Consider the following 11440-nt stretch of genomic DNA (forward strand, 5'->3'; position numbering starts at 1 on the left):
GAGGGAGAGAGACTAAGGAGGAGAGGGAGAGAGACTAGGGAGGAGAGGGAGGGAGACTAGGGAGGAGAGGGAGAGACTAGGGAGGAGAGGGAGAGACTAGGGAGGAGAGGGAGAGAGACTAGGGAGGAGAGGGAGAGAGACTATGGAGGAGAGGGAGAGAGACTAGGGAGGAGAGGGAGAGAGACTAGGGAGGAGAGGGAGAGACTAGGGAGGAGAGGGAGAGACTAGGGAGGAGAGGGAGAGAGACTAGGGAGGAGAGGGAGAGACTAGGGAGGAGAGAGACTAGGGAGGAGAGGGAGAGAGACTAGGGAGGAGAGGGAGAGACTAGGGAGGAGAGGGAGAGACTAGGGAGGAGAGAGAGAGACTAGGGAGGAGAGAGACTAGGGAGGAGAGGGAGAGACTAGGGAGGAGAGAGAGAGAGACTAGGGAGGAGAGGGAGAGACTAGGGAGGAGAGAGGGAGAGACTAGGGAGGAGAGGGAGAGAGACTAGGGAGGAGAGGGAGAGAGACTAGGGAGGAGAGGGAGAGACTAGGGAGGAGAGAGGGAGAGACTAGGGAGGAGAGGGAGAGAGACTAGGGAGGAGAGGGAGAGAGACTAAGGAGGAGAGGGAGAGAGACTAGGGAGGAGAGGGAGGGAGACTAGGGAGGAGAGGGAGAGACTAGGGAGGAGAGGGAGAGAGACTAGGGAGGAGAGGGAGAGAGACTATGGAGGAGAGGGAGAGAGACTAGGGAGGAGAGGGAGAGAGACTAGGGAGGAGAGGGAGAGACTAGGGAGGAGAGGGAGAGACTAGGGAGGAGAGGGAGAGAGACTAGGGAGGAGAGGGAGAGACTAGGGAGGAGAGAGACTAGGGAGGAGAGGGAGAGAGACTAGGGAGGAGAGGGAGAGACTAGGGAGGAGAGGGAGAGACTAGGGAGGAGAGAGAGAGACTAGGGAGGAGAGAGACTAGGGAGGAGAGGGAGAGACTAGGGAGGAGAGAGAGAGAGACTAGGGAGGAGAGGGAGAGACTAGGGAGGAGAGAGGGAGAGACTAGGGAGGAGAGGGAGAGAGACTAGGGAGGAGAGGGAGAGAGACTAGGGAGGAGAGGGAGAGACTAGGGAGGAGAGAGGGAGAGACTAGGGAGGAGAGGGAGAGAGACTAGGGAGGAGAGGGAGAGAGACTAGGGAGGAGAGGGAGAGACTAGGGAGGAGAGGGAGAGACTGAGGAGAGGGAGAGAGACTAGGGAGGAGAGGGAGAGAGACTAGGGAGGAGAGGGAGAGAGACTAGGGAGGAGAGGGAGAGAGACTAGGGAGGAGAGGGAGAGAGACTAGGGAGGAGAGAGAGAGAGACTAGGGAGGAGAGGGAGAGACTAAGGAGGAGAGGGAGAGACTAGGGAGGAGAGGGAGAGAGACTAGGGAGGAGAGAGAGAGACTAGGGAGGAGAGGGAGAGAGACTAGGGAGGAGAGGGAGAGACTAGGGAGGAGAGGGAGAGAGACTAGGGAAGAGAGAGGGACAGACTAGGGAGGAGAGGGAGAGACTAGGGAGGAGAGGGAGAGACTAGGGAGGAGAGAGAGAGAGACTAGGGAGGAGAGGGAGAGACTAGGGAGGAGAGGGAGAGAGACTAGGGAGGAGAGGGAGAGAGACTAGGGAGGAGAGGGAGAGACTAGGGAGGAGAAGGAGAGACTAGGGAGGAGAGGGAGAGAGACTAGGGAGGAGAGGGAGAGAGACTAGGGAGGAGAGGGAGAGAGACTAGGGAGGAGAGGGAGAGACTAGGGAGGAGAGGGAGAGAGACTAGAGAGGAGAGGGAGAGACTAGGGAGGAGAGGGAGAGAGACTAGGGAGGAGAGGGAGAGACTAGGGAGGAGAGGGAGAGACTAGGGAGGAGAGGGAGAGAGACTAGGGAGGAGAGGGAGAGAGACTAGGGAGGAGAGAGAGAGAGACTAGGGAGGAGAGGGAGAGACTCGGGAGGAGAGGGAGAGAGACTAGGGAGGAGAGGGAGAGACTAGGGAGGAGAGGGAGAGAGACTAGGGAGGAGAGGGAGAGAGACTAGGGAGGAGAGAGAGAGAGACTAGGGAGGAGAGGGAGAGACTAGGGAGGAGAGGGAGAGACTAGGGAGGAGAGAGAGAGACTAGGGAGGAGAGGGAGAGAGACTAGGGAGGAGAGAGACTAGGGAGGAGAGGGAGAGAGACTAGGGAGGAGAGGGAGAGACTAGGGAGGAGAGGGAGAGAGACTAGGGAGGAGAGGGAGAGACTAGGGAGGAGAGGGAGAGACTAGGGAGGAGAGGGAGAGACTAGGGAGGAGAGGGAGAGAGACTAGGGAGGAGAGGGAGAGAGACTAGGGAGGAGAGGGAGAGACTCGGGAGGAGAGGGAGAGAGACTAGGGAGGAGAGGGAGAGACTAGGGAGGAGAGGGAGAGAGACTAGGGAGGAGAGGGAGAGAGACTAGGGAGGAGAGAGAGAGAGACTAGGGAGGAGAGGGAGAGACTAGGGAGGAGAGGGAGAGACTAGGGAGGAGAGAGAGAGACTAGGGAGGAGAGGGAGAGAGACTAGGGAGGAGAGAGACTAGGGAGGAGAGGGAGAGAGACTAGGGAGGAGAGAGACTAGGGAGGAGAGGGAGAGAGACTAGGGAGGAGAGGGAGAGACTAGGGAGGAGAGGGAGAGACTAGGGAGGAGAGGGAGAGAGACTAGGGAGGAGAGGGAGAGACTAGGGAGGAGAGGGAGAGACTAGGGAGGAGAGAGGGAGAGACTAGGGAGGAGAGGGAGAGAGACTAGGGAAGAGAGAGGGACAGACTAGGGACGAGAGGGAGAGACTAGGGAGGAGAGAGAGAGACTAGGGAGGAGAGGGAGAGACTAGGGAGGAGAGGGAGAGACTAGGGAGGAGAGGGAGAGACTATGGAGGAGAGGGAGAGACTAGGGAGGAGAGGGAGAGAGACTAGGGAGGAGAGGGAGAGACTAGGGAGGAGAGAGAGAGAGACTAGGGAGGAGAGGGAGAGAGACTAGGGAGGAGAGGGGGAGAGACTAGGGAGGAGAGAGAGAGAGACTAGGGAGGAGAGAGAGAGAGACTAGGGAGGAGAGGGAGAGACTAGGGAGGAGAGGGAGAGAGACTAGGGAGGAGAGGGAGAGACTAGGGAGGAGAGGGAGAGACTAGGGAGGAGAGGGAGAGACTAGGGAGGAGAGGGAGAGACTAGGGAGAGACTAGGGAGGAGAGAGAGAGACTAGGGAGGAGAGGGAGAGACTAGGGAGGAGAGGGAGAGAGACTAGGGAGGAGAGGGAGAGACTAGGGAGGAGAGGGAGAGACTAGGGAGAGACTAGGGAGGAGAGGGAGAGACTAGGGAGGAGAGAGGGAGAGACTAGGGAGGAGAGGGAGAGACTAGGGAGGAGAGGGAGAGAGACTAGGGAGGAGAGGGAGAGACTAGGGAGGAGAGGGAGAGAGACTAGGGAGGAGAGGGAGAGACTAGGGAGGAGAGGGAGAGACTAGGGAGGAGAGGGAGAGACTAGGGAGGAGAGGGAGAGAGACTAGGGAGGAGAGAGACTAGGGAGGAGAGGGAGAGAGACTAGGGAGGAGAGGGAGAGACTAGGGAGGAGAGGGAGAGACTAGGGAGGAGAGGGAGAGACTAGGGAGGAGAGAGACTAGGGAGGAGAGGGAGAGACTAGGGAGGAGAGGGAGAGAGACTAGGGAGGAGAGAGGGAGAGACTAGGGAGGAGAGGGAGAGAGACTAGGGAGGAGAGAGGGAGAGACTAGGGAGGAGAGGGAGAGACTAGGGAGGAGAGAGGGAGAGACTAGGGAGGAGAGAGAGAGACTAGGGAGGAGAGGGAGAGACTAGGGAGGAGAGAGAGAGAGACAGGGTTAATACTGGAGCAGAGCTGGATTTCACAGCCGTGACACAAAAGCACACTATAATCAAGCTCAGCTTATATGAGCTGACATTTGAGGAATCCATGTGAACTGTGTGAAGGAGAGATGAAAGGAAGCCGTCATCTCTGAGACGGAGCGGTTATCTCTGGTACCGTTACAACTCTCGCACCCTGAGCCCACGCGCCTTTGATTGGCTTATTTAACCAACACATCACAGGCGAAGGTCATCACTCTCTCTCACTCTCGTTCCCCCTGTCTCTCTCTCTCTCTCTCTCTCTCTCTCTCACACACACACACACACACACACACAGACACACACACACACACACAGTTGTTTTCAGGCAGGCAACTGTAGCTCAACTATTGATTTTTTCTCTGTTGTGGTTTGTATGTTTTAGTAGGAGCAGCCTGTATTTTATGTGTATTTTTGTATACATTTATATCTGTATTTTGTATGTGTGTTTTGTATTTTTATCTCCACTTGTGCTGTGAAGAGCACTATAAAAATAAAGTTTTACTTACTTACTTACACACACACACACACACACACACACACACACACACACACACACACACACACACACACACACACAGGCTACTACTGCATCTCTGTCTTATTTCTCTCTCTTTGTCTGTCTCACACACATATCTGTCTTTCTCTCTCTCTCTCTCTCTCTCTCTCACTCACACACACAGGCTACTATCTGTCTTTTTTCTCTCTCTTTGTCTCACACACGCATAACTGTCTCTCTCACACACACACACACACACACACACACACACACACACACACACTGCTGGGCAGAGTGTTTTACGAGCTATTCTTTATCGTGACAATGACAGAACGGTGTAGTTAAGTCACACACGTTCACAGAAATAATCCAGGGTGTGTGTGTAGGAAACAAGGTCCCTATCCATGACTCTTCAGGTCAAAGGACTCTACTGTCCTCATCCCACAAGATATAGAATCCTGTGCAACGGGCAGCGAGGGAGAGAGACAGTAAGAGAGGGAGTGTGTGTGTGTGTGTGTGTGTGTGTGTGTGTGTGTGTGTGTGTGTGTGTGTGTGTGTGTGTGTGAGTGAGGGACAGACAGAGAGGGAGTGTGTGTGTGTGTGTGTGTGTGTGTGTGTGTGTGTGTGTGTGTGTGTGTGTGTGTGTGTGTGTGTGTGTGTGTGTGTGTGTGTGTGTGCGTGTGTGAGTGAGTGAGGGACAGACAGAGAGGGAGTGTGTGTGTGTGCGTGTGTGAGTGAGTGAGGGACAGACAGAGAGGGAGTGTGTGTGTGTGTGTGTGTGAGTGAGTGAGGGACAGACAGAGAGGGTGTGTGTGTGTGTGTGTGTGTGTGTGTGTGTGTGTGTGTGTGTGTGCGTGTGTGAGTGAGTGAGGGACAGACAGAGAGGGAGTGTGTGTGTGTGTGTGTGTGTGTGTGTGTGTGTGTGTGTGTGTGTGAGTGAGGGACAGACAGAGAGGGTGTGTGTGTGTGTGTGTGTGTGTGTGTGTGTGTGTGAGGGAGGGAGGGAGGGAGGGAGGGAGGGACAGACAGAGAGGGAGAAAATGAGACGACCTCCTCTGACTTTCTTATTCTTTCACAAAGGCACCGCCGGGCATCTCATTATTTTGATGAACCATGCGAGAGACCAGGGAGCAGGTGCACCTGGAGGGATGCTGGGGGGGGGGGGCACAGACCTTGAGCCCTGGGACCCCCCAGTGACTGACTGTGTGGGGGCCGGGGCCTGAACCCCTCAGCAGGCCGAGTCTCAACAGACGACAGGAATACAGAATGGGTCTGAAACGCTGCAGCAGCATCCGACATTCACCGCTTTCACATCTGCAGTGCAGTCAACTGCTCTCGGGAAAATGTGTTCGGAATTGGCAAAAGGCCTAGCAGTGACCTGTAAAAATTGTAGTTGTATTGTATTGTGTGTGTGTGTGTGTGTGTGTGTGTCTCTCTCTCTCCCCCCTCCTTCTCTTCTCTCTAGCTCAGGGCAGATGTGTTTCGTGGGTCTCTACTTCTGTGCCTCTGAACGCTGAGCTGGACCCAGGGGGGCGGGGTTAATGGCTGGAGAGACCAAGAGAGAGGGGAGGGTTGAGAGACGTGTCCCTGTCTCCCCCTCACCTCCTCTCTCATCTCGGTCTCTCTTGGCTTCTTTCTCTCTTTCCCTCACCTCCACTCTCTCCCCTCAGCCCTCCTCCATCTTGTTCTCTCTCCATAGGTCACACCTTTGAGTGTATTTGCAAGTGGGATGTGCTAACGACTATACCAAGGGAGATATCCCACTCGGCAGGGTCGTTAGCAAATCCTTTACACTAGGGGAGTGAGTTTTACCAGCTACTCGCTAACACAACCTCGGAGAACTACGCTCAATCCACAAGGACTCACGATTCAGTCGGTTACACAAGTAGTGCATTAAACTGCTTCTTGAGCTACAGATCTACACTTGTGCTATCTACATAAGTGTGTGTGTGTGTATCACAGAAGAATTCAACCAGGCTTTGCCCTCCTTAATCTCCATGTAATGACAGATTATGTTTTTTTGTATTTCAGATTGATTCTGGGATTGGGTTGAGGGAAATGCAACAGTGTTTACTTGGATTTAATCCCCCCAACCGCATAATTCTTAATCAAAACTCATGGCTGTTTTATTTAATCATTATCTAATCCATCATGAATGAGATTGTGGGATTATTCATCTGACCTTGGCATTCTGCACAAGCTGGTCCACAGCTGGTCCCTCCTCCTGCAATGGGACCTCCTCACCTGGTGAACTCTGGGTCTGATTCCCAGTTCATTTAATTTCAGTTTATTTGAGAAGGGATCATGCATATCAATCAACACCAAATATAAATACACCAGATTTAGCCAGGAGGCTGATGATTCATCTGTGGTCCCTGGCCAAGATGTTATAAAAAGGCTTCCTAAAAAGACACAAGATGAAAGTAAACAATAACACAGCATCATACAGAGCATATGAAAGACACAGTTATAATGAAATACTAATCAAGGAAACAAATACACATAATAGCTAAGGATTTAATTTAAATGATGTTATGGATGCAGCTCTGGTTTTCCTTAAGCCAGTTGTTCCGAGTAGTAGTAGAGTAGTTGTGAACAGACCCAGGGTAGAGTAGTTGTGAACAGACCCAGGGTAGAGTAGTTGTGAACAGACCCAGGGTAGAGTAGTTGTAAACAGACCCAGGGTAGAGTAGTTGTGAACAGACCCAGGGTAGAGTAGTTGTGAACAGACCCAGGGTAGAGTTGTTGTGAACAGACCCAGGGTAGAGTTGTTGTGAACAGACCCAGGGTAGAGTTGTTGTGAACAGACCCAGGGTAGAGTAGTTGTGAACAGACCCAGGGTAGAGTAGTTGTGAACAGACCCAGGGTAGAGTAGTTGTGAACAGACCCAGGGTAGAGTAGTTGTGAACAGACCCAGGGTAGAGTTGTTGTGAACAGACCCAGGGTAGAGTAGTTGTGAACAGACCCAGGGTAGAGTAGTTGTGAACAGACCCAGGGTAGAGTAGTTGTGAACAGACCCAGGGTAGAGTAGTTGTGAACAGACCCAGGGTAGAGTAGTTGTGAACAGACCCAGGGTAGAGTAGTTGTGAACAGACCCAGGGTAGAGTAGTTGTGAACAGACCCAGGGTAGAGTTGTTGTGAACAGACCCAGGGTAGAGTAGTTGTGAACAGACCCAGGGTAGAGTAGTTGTGAACAGACCCAGGGTAGAGTAGTTGTGAACAGACCCAGGGTAGAGTAGTTGTGAACAGACCCAGGGTAGAGTAGTTGTGAACAGACCCAGGGTAGAGTAGTTGTGAACAGACCCAGGGTAGAGTAGTTGTGAACAGACCCAGGGTAGAGTAGTTGTGAACAGACCCAGGGTAGAGTTGTTGTGAACAGACCCAGGGTAGAGTTGTTGTGAACAGACCCAGGGTAGAGTTGTTGTGAACAGACCCAGGGTAGAGTAGTTGTGAACAGACCCAGGGTAGAGTAGTTGTGAACAGACCCAGGGTAGAGTTGTTGTGAACAGACCCAGGGTAGAGTAGTTGTGAACAGACCCAGGGTAGAGTAGTTGTGAACAGATCCAGGGTAGAGTAGTTGTGAACAGACCCAGGGTAGAGTTGTTGTGAACAGACCCAGGGTAGAGTAGTTGTGAACAGACCCAGGGTAGAGTAGTTGTGAACAGACCCAGGGTAGAGTAGTTGTGAACAGACCCAGGGTAGAGTAGTTGTGAACAGACCCAGGGTAGAGTAGTTGTGAACAGACCCAGGGTAGAGTAGTTGTGAACAGACCCAGGGTAGAGTTGTTGTGAACAGACCCAGGGTAGAGTTGTTGTGAACAGACCCAGGGTAGAGTTGTTGTGAACAGACCCAGGGTAGAGTTGTTGTGAACAGACCCAGGGTAGAGTTGTTGTGAACAGACCCAGGGTAGCGCAGGTCCTCACATTAGAAGGCAGAGTGTCCCATTGCTGTGTGGCTCGGTCAGAGAAGTCTGAATGCCCAAAAGTGCTCCTTCTAAATGGAACCACACAGTCCCCTCTAGATGTGGACCTTGTTGGTCTGTCATTGTCCTCTCTGGCCACAAACTGACTCATTGGTGGGGGGGCGTGGCCGTGAAGGATTTTAAAAACAAGGCAGGCATCGTTATACAGTCTAAGACTGTCCAGGGTGAGTAAGTCGTACTTTTGAGTGATGTGACAATGGTGATACCTGAGAGGCTTTTTATCCAGGGTCTTTAATGCTTTATTTATAGAGGGAGTCAAGTTGATGAAAAGTGGTTGATCCTGCTTGGGACGATCTTGTAACACAGTATGACAGATGGAAAAAGATAATTGTGTGCATATATACTGTAGCAGGGCCTCTTCAGTTGATAGGTGTGGATGGATAAGGATGGACAAGTTGACAGACTCAACTTCACGGTATGGAGGACCTTCTTTATGTGTTTTTGAATGTTAAATTTGAGTCCAAAATGATGCAGAGATATTTAAATTCTGATAGCAACTTAAGTTTCTCACCATTACACAGCACATCCGGCTGATGGACCTCTGTAGATGTTCTGGAGAAAAACATGCACATCTTGTTGACGTTCAGGCGCAAGCACGACTGATTCAACCAGTCTGATACATTGACCTTTGCTTCGGAGTTTGAATGCAGCCTGTTGTCGACTTTTTGCATGGATGTAGAGAACAGTATCATCAGCGTACATTTGGAGACTGACAGAAGGGCATGCGGATGGTAGGTCATCATCATCATCTTCATCCGCTTATCCAGGGTCGGGTCGCGGAGGCAGCAGCTCCAGCAGGGGGCCCCAGACATCCCTTTCCCTAGCAGCATCAACCAGCTCTGCCTGGGGAATCTTTAGCCGCTCACAGGCCAGTGCGGAGATGTAGTCCCGCCACCTAGTCCTGGGTCTACCCCGCGGCCTCCTCCCAGCCGGACACGCCTGGAACACCTCCCTAGGGAGGCGCCCAGGAGGCATCCTCACTAGATGCCTGAACCACCTCAACTGGCTCCTTTCGACGCAAAGGAGCAGCGGCTCTACTCCGAGTCTCTCCCGGATGACTGAACTTCTCACCCGATCTCTCAGGGAGACCCCAGCCACCCTCCGGAGAAAACATGGTAGGTCATATAGACTGAAAAGGAGTGGTCCCAGTATGGATCCTTGGGGAACACCAGCTTCCACTGTAAGGGCCGCAGATAGACTATCTATGGATATGAAGCCATCCAGTTGATGGCAGCAATGGAGAAATTGGAGGAGGATAGTTTAGATAAGAGGACCTTGTGATTCACTGTATCAAAGGCCTACTGTACCTTAGGTCTCAAAAGACAGCACCAACTACACCGCCGTTGTCCATTTTTGATTTGCACTCTAGCAGATAGCAGTTAGCTGTGTCTGTTGAATGATTGGACCTAAACCCAAATAGCATAGGATGCACATGGTTATGGCCCCGACTCAGATGCACTGTCAGCTGCTCCGTCACCCATTTCTCTGCCATCTTGGATACCACTGGTAGGATGCTGATAAGCAAAATCCGTTCCGTCTCCAGATTTGAATATGGGAGTAATGGCAGCAGACGTCCAGGCATCAGGAAAGATGCCCTGCTTGATGGACAGGTTTATTAAATGAGCAATGGGGTGGGCAACGGTCATCCTTTATCCTCAACCCCGTTCTCTTTCTCTGTTCTTTTCTGTAACTTGCTCACCCATCTTTTTCTTTTAAGTTACAATTAGCATGTATTATCATTGTGGCTTGCCATTTGCAATTGATGAAATTATGTATTATTTGCAAATATGTAATTATTTAATGATCCCGTTACTTTAGATCCTGTTAATTTTGAATATACCTATTCTTTCTTTTTCTTTTTTAAATGTTCTTTCTTAAACCTGTAGAAAAAGTGAGATTGTATAATGGGAGAGGGCTCTGAATAAGCCCACTGGGCTTCCTTTCTCTCCCTGCACTCTTATTTATTTATTTTCTTGTTCTTGTTTGCCTTTTTCTGTATGGTGCTAATAAAAATCAAATCAAATCAAACGGTGTTCTTGTGCATCTTCAGGAATGCAGTATCTAAGCCAAGGACATCCTTTGTTATCGTGTTCCTCAGAGAGTTGATCATCACTGCTGTGTCAGATATTCAGGGATAGTGAATACATGTTTTGTGTTGTCAGTGGGGTCCAGGTCGGTGGCTGTGGTTTCAGAGCTTTCAGCCGGCTCTCGAACAGACTCTATAAAAAAACGGATTAAACATACCTGAGATCATAGTAGGATCCTGGGTTTAAGTTCCATTCACCTTCATTTCTAGCTGCTTTGTTGACTGATCATCATCTTTCCCGATTAGTTTGTGTAGGTTTTTCCAGACCACTTTCCCATTGCCTTTTGCCTTGTTTATCACTGTTATGAAGAGCCCTGCTTTGGCTTTTCTGATGCTCCTAACAACCTTGTTACGTAGAGATGTAAATATGACTTCAGGGCTTTTTTCAAAGCAAGATCACATTCTTTCATTTCCCTCCATAGATCCTCATTGATCCAGGGTAAAGAAGCATTTTTTCTATGTGCTTTTTGGATTTTTTTTTACTAAAAGAGTCAAAGATGCAATGGTCTTCAAAAATATAATGCTGCCTTCTTCCACATTCTCATGAAGTAAAACATTAGACCAGTCAATTTCCCTGATAGTGTTATCAAAGTTATTTAAATCAGTTTTAGGATTTTTTTGTTGGTAATGTTTTTTAGTAATGGGGTTACCAAAATGTTTCCTTGTCAGCAGTGTGGTATTGTGATCAGATAGCCCAGTTAGCAGATTATGGGACTTTGGTGATTCTCTCTGGTCTATTTGCGAACATTAAATCTATTTGCGTCTTGGACGAGTTTGTTATTCTTGTTGGGCCTTGGACAATCTGGGTCAAGATCAAACGATTAGTAATCTCCTTAAGTTTTTTCCCAGATGGTTTATTTTCCCAGTTTGTATTGAAATCACCCATAAGAAGGAACTCTTTCTTACTGTCACATGCTTTAAGAATACTACGTAGCTGTTCATAATAGGGTCGGTATAAACTACGTAGCTGTTCATAATAGGGTCGGTATAAACCAATGAGAATGAAAACATTCAGCCCGATACATTCTAGA

This window comes from Borostomias antarcticus (assembly GCF_949987555.1).
Source record: "Borostomias antarcticus genome assembly, chromosome: 15".
In the NCBI taxonomy this organism is placed as follows: domain Eukaryota; kingdom Metazoa; phylum Chordata; class Actinopteri; order Stomiiformes; family Stomiidae; genus Borostomias; species Borostomias antarcticus.